This window comes from Lycium barbarum, chromosome 8 (genome assembly GCF_019175385.1).
Source record: "Lycium barbarum isolate Lr01 chromosome 8, ASM1917538v2, whole genome shotgun sequence".
NCBI classification, from domain to species: Eukaryota; Viridiplantae; Streptophyta; class Magnoliopsida; order Solanales; family Solanaceae; genus Lycium; species Lycium barbarum.
This window is the reverse complement of record NC_083344.1, coordinates 41,788,028-41,794,027: the sequence shown is the minus strand read 5'-3', so window position 1 is coordinate 41,794,027 and position 6,000 is coordinate 41,788,028.

The following is a 6,000-nucleotide window of genomic DNA, read 5'->3' as shown; positions in this document are numbered from 1 at the left end:
TGGTTCAGAAAGGTTATGGATTTGGGCGTGGCAACAAAGGTAAGGTCGCTACCATCGGGAACCTGGAAGCTCAAGACAGGAAGTAGTCATACACACAGGCGGAAGGTGAACATCGGGAACCAAAAGGGTAAAACAATAATTACAATGGAAGGGACGTGTTACGAAAATGTTTTGGAAACTGTAAGACTTTGACTTGCTCCAGAGCATGCAATAAAGGTCATGTGAGGAAGCTGACGCGAAAATATCGGCATTAAGGCACCGAATTTCAGTGAAGCTTTTGGGTTAAGCGTGCTCAGGTGGGAGCAATTCCATGATGGGTGACCCCCTGGGAAGTTTATAAGGAATTTTACACATTCTGACGTAAAAGACAAATGGAAAACTAGAATAGCCTACGTGAAACTACGGTATATGAGATGATGGGAGACCATAAGAAGACGCGTGAAACGAGGCAGACTAGCTCAGTAAAGAGCCCTAGAATTAGGCTAGGCCTGAACAGCGTTTGGAAGTAATTTGTGGGCCAGTTGATAGTAAAAATACATATATGTATAAAGGTGTAGCGTGTCCCATATATGATTATATCGGTGGCATGCGAGCCCCAGCAACCGAAACGACGGGGAGAAGGATATTGATCACGCAAAGGTGCCAAAGTACGAGTGACAACAAGAATAAATGGTACAAGTGCGGCAAGTGAACTGTTATTACTTTACTATAGGTTGAGGTTGGAAATTCCAGTATAACGATACTCGGAAAAGAAAGAGAGTGTGAGCAAATGGAAGATAGGAAGCTTAAGTGTCGGAAAAGGGGAAAGTTAAGAAAACCTTAGTAAGTGAAACCCCCGCGAGAAATTAACGATAAAAGTACGAGACCATTAGGATGAAAATTCAAGTAGGCATATGAGACGAGATAGAGTGAGGTAAAAGGAAACAAGAAGAAAAGTGGAGAGGTTGAGTGTTTATTTCAACAAGTAGGTCTACGAGAATGGTGACTAGGGTAGAGGAATGTGAAGTAAGAGAAGGAGTGCTCAGGATGGTGATGGTGTTAAGGTGAATGATTTGAAAAAGGACAAGTATGTAGCTATAGTAATGTGCTTAGAGGTTTAAGAAAGTATTGGGACGCTTAAGAAATACGGACGCACAGCTACAACACGAACACGTAGTTAAGAAAGAATCACGAGCCAGCGAGCTAAACAAGTGAAAGGACAAATAAAGGATAGAAAGGTATGGAAATGTGGACAAATGAGGACCCAAACAGAAAGTAAAAGAAAAGCTTAAGATAAGAAGTTTCTGATATGTTAGGTACAAAGCGGGAAAAGAAGGTGAGGGATAAAGGTAGAAGCGACGACTTCATGAAGGACTATGAGCATGTAAGGAACCCCTTAAAGGGGGGTAGGCCATATCGGGCTTACAAGGAATGACGATAAACAGAACGAGCACCAACACATGAAGTCAAGACAAGTGTACCTGTATTGAGAGATACGAAAAAAGACTAAAGAAGAGTTGTAGTAAGAGTCTAAAGGTGTGGCTTTTGTTAAGATATGGTCATGGAGCAGTAACCCAAGAGAGATGATCTAAGAAAGACAAGGATAATACGTTGGCCCAACAAAGTAGAAAGCCCAAGACACGGGGAGAAGATTCATGTAAAAACCGAGAAGTTCGATTATAAAGAGAATGAGGTAAAGGACAAGGAGTGAGCGTGAAGGAAAGGACGACTGCAAAGGGATCCTCCCGAACTATTATGACACCCCATAAGACCAGTTGAACATTCGAGGACGAATGTTCTAAAGGGGGGGAGGATGTTATATCCCGTATTTTATACGTTCGGATATTCCAAAGTGGTCGTGACGAAGTAAAGGGAATGACCATTTTCAAAAAATTTATTATAATGTATAAGTTGTTGTGAATATTATTTACGAACATTGGTAGTATGAAAATATTGAGAAAGGTTAAGGGTAAAAAGGGAAATTCGCAAGTGGTCAATGGAAATAATGTGGAAGGCTAGGGGTAAAATGGGAATTTTGCCAAGTTCATGAAAATTCAAGAGAAGGCCACATGGTCACATGGTGTGTGGTGTATGCCATATTTAATTAATAAGGGTAATTTTGCATGTGCATGGTTGAGGCTTGTAAGAGAAGACAATTGGTCTTCTTAAATTAATTTCAAGAAAAAGGTGGAAAATTCTAGAGAAAGGAAAGAAGGGGGAACATGTAACCATATTCTTTCTTGAGGGACTTATTCATAAATATAGATAAGTGGAGGAGAAAATTTATAAGACTTTATATATATCCTCACAAGTTCATGAAACTTCAAGAAAAGAGAGAAATGAGCAAGAACAAGGGGCCATGTTTCGGCCACCATGGAAAGAGGAAAACAAAATGGAAGCCATGGATATTGATTGCCAAAAATTATTTTCTTCTTGCATTCCAAGTAACCGGAAGGTTCTGTACAACATGGGGGAATTTTAGGAACAAGAAAATCACTCACTTCTCATAATTTTATAACTCCAACCAAGAGGAAACTTAAAGGGAACAAGGTAAGAATCAATCCTCTCTTGTGTGTTATGGATGGTTGTGAGCGTTGTAGCATGTAGGAAAGGATGTAATTCATGAAAATATGGAAGTTGTTGATGTGGCTGTGTGGTGTGTGGTTGTGGCCGAATATGTGTGTTATTGTGTAGTGATGATGAACAAGTTTTATCCAGTCCTTGGTTGTTGTTGTAATGTGTAAAGATGAATAAAAATGCATGAAAATATGTGTGTTGTATGTTGGCCGAATATATGTGTGGTGTTGGATTGAAATGATGAATTAATATTATTTAGTAATTTGATTGTCGAGTTGTGGAGTTGTAGATTCTATGATACAAAATGCAGATTTAATGGTTTAGACGGAATTTATAATTGTTATGGGAATGTTGAAGGGGTTGAAGTGACATGAATGTGGTTTCTTGTGATTATAGAAATGATGTTATTAATATGTAAAAGGTTGGTATTGTTGTTGGAAATATTCTTGAATCAAGTGTTGATGTTGTTGGCATAATTGTTAGTGTAGTTGTGGATAATTTGGCCGGGTTACATTCCCGGGTTGCTGTGGATTGGAAATTGGCAGAGTTAGAATCTCGGGGATGGCGTAATTACAGGGGAAATGCTGCCGAAATTTCGGCAGACAAATTGTTGCTTTAAAGAATCAACTCCTAAATGCACTAACCAATGTTTGGTAAACATGACCAAATTGTAGATTTTGGCGGATTTGCAACTTGAATTTGGAGTACCATAAGGAGCGGAAAGAGGTATGTAAGGCTTCACCCTTCTTTCTATGGTATGTCTTAGAAAGAATATGTTGGATATAAGCCTCGGGAATAACTCTACCCTCCAGAACCCGCACCTAAATTTTTCTCTTTTTCAATCAGTAGAATTGAACTAAAAAGTGTGCAAAATGTTGGAAGAATTTCCTAAACCTCTAGAACTCGCATAAATAGGACCCGACTACCCTAAATCCCTCACAAGTAACGCCATGACATGTAACATATGTAAATTTGGTACGTCGCCTCATTTGATCCGAGGTGGGCCCACTAGTTCCCGGATTTACCTTATTACTCCACTTGACCTACTTTGATGCTGAATCCAAAAGAAACCTTCGATTCTTATTCCATTACCAAATGACAAGTACTGTACCTATCCCAACGAGAATACTTCCATGATGATAATGATAACGATGATGTCAGAAAAGAGAATATGCCTAAGATAAGTACGACAAGAATGATCTCACGACTAAGAGTCTTGAGCTACGAATCCAATGTGAATATGGAAGTGTTATACTAGTTTCTAAAAGTTTTCAAATGCTTATGAATTGACGGTTATAATGCCTATGATCTTATTCTATGTCTCCTCTTAAAGCTATCTTTCGTTCATAGTCTCGCCTTATAATTATCGTTCCTTCAAGGTGAGACAAGTGAACCGAGTATTCCATAATGTAATCCGAGGATTTCGACCTTACGTCACTCCGAGGGACACATGATTTTCTTTGGGCTCTCATGCATGCCAATTGTATGACATATGTGTATGAATGTGAATATGTATATGTATATGTATATGTATATGTATATGGGGAAAAGGGGAAGGGCCACTGTTATATCACCACCTGATTCAGCTGGATTTCATCCCGGACGCGGGATGCCCGGACGCGGGATTATGGGAGTGCCGAACACGGCGTCTGTATTTGTGATATATATATATATATATATATATATTGGGACACTGTTGGGGAGGGGGGTAGGAGAGCCGATGTACTCGTCGTCTGTGAATGTAAACGAAGGACACCATTTTCTGAAATGTTCTGTTTTCTGTATATGTAAACAAGAAACACCGTTTTCCTGAAAAAGAAACTAAGCATGCATGACATCTGCAGAAAGGCATTCCTATGTACAGGCTACATCTGTTCCAGGATAACCTCCATATGTCTATTCCGATATTATTCATACTGTATATTCCTTTATTATGGTACTATTCATGCCTTACATACTCAGTACATTGTTCGTACTGACCCCTCTTCTTCGGGGGCTGCGTTCATGCCGCCCAGGTACTCCCAGATGATTAGAAGACCTTACTGAAGACATTCCAGCGGAGATGGCGAACTCCATTTGTCCCGGAGGATTGCCAAGTCCAAGTATATGCTATGATGTTCTATTCCATGTTAGAGACTTTGCAGACAGAGTCATGGGAATTGGGTTGTCAGTCTGTAAGCAGCCGATATATTATTATGCTTTATGTCACGAGTCTTACATGATGTAAGAGCTTACTTATGAAAAAAAAAATTGGAGAGCTTACCATGTATTTTATTCTTAAGTGATTCAAGAGTCTATGTATGTAATAAGAGTTAGCGGGTTCGCTCGGCCCTAGATAAGGGGTCGGGTGCCCATCACACCCTAGTAAAGTCGGGGTGTGACAAATAAATACGAATACAAATATGTATATGTATGTATGTACATGAGTAAGCATTAGAAATGGAAGGTCCCTATGAAAGACTAGTAACTAGATATGATGAAGGCCACTAGAGGTACAAACGACTCTGTTACCTCCTGATTCTCCCATCTTATGTTATTTCATGTGTTGTCTATTATGCTTCTACTATGATGTTGATTATGCTTTACATACTCAGTACCTTATTCGTACTGTTGTCATTTATTTGTGTACGCTGCGTCATGCCCGCAGGTGCCAGGGAGACAGGCTTGATTCATAGACTTCTTATTCAGTGGCTGCAAAGAGGAGCTCCATTTTATCCGGAGCTACAGCTTTTGGGTATTATTCTTTTGTGTACATACATATGGGCATGGCGGGTGTTATGTTCCGTGTTTTCGTATAATTGGAAAGCGAGAAATAATCAAGACTTGTGTGTCATAAGGAAATAATTTGACTCTAGTGGATATGACTATGCTGGTTATGAAATCACTAATGTTAAGACATCGGGGAAGGCCGAGGGTAAATTTGGAATTTCGGAAATTAGTTTCGGGAATTACAAAACGGGACTTTTAATGAATTGGGCCAAGAATTGGACAACAAAAATTGAGGCCCAAGATTGTGGGGTGGCCGGCCATAATGGCATGGTCCAAGCCCATTTTAGCAAGTCATGTGCTAGGCACATGACTTTAATTGGATATATATCATCCTTAGCCTTAGAATGTTCAAGAAAAATCATCAAAACAAACAAAACAAATAAGAAAGCACCTCAAAATTCCTCTCGGCCGAACCATAGAGAAGGGAAAGAAAAAAAAATTTGCAAGCTTGATTCTAGCCTTAAAAATCTTAGTTTTCCCATATTTGTAAAGTACTGAAGACCCTCTTCAACGGGGTACAATTAGTTTGGCGAAAGGTGCGCGTTTGCGGCAAGTCAGAAATTTAAGAAAAGGTAAGAATTTTGCTATTCTTTTGTTATGGAATTTGTATGAATGTGATAAGGATTGAGAATAGACGAGAATTCCGTAACTTTGATGTGTGTGCAAAACCGTGGG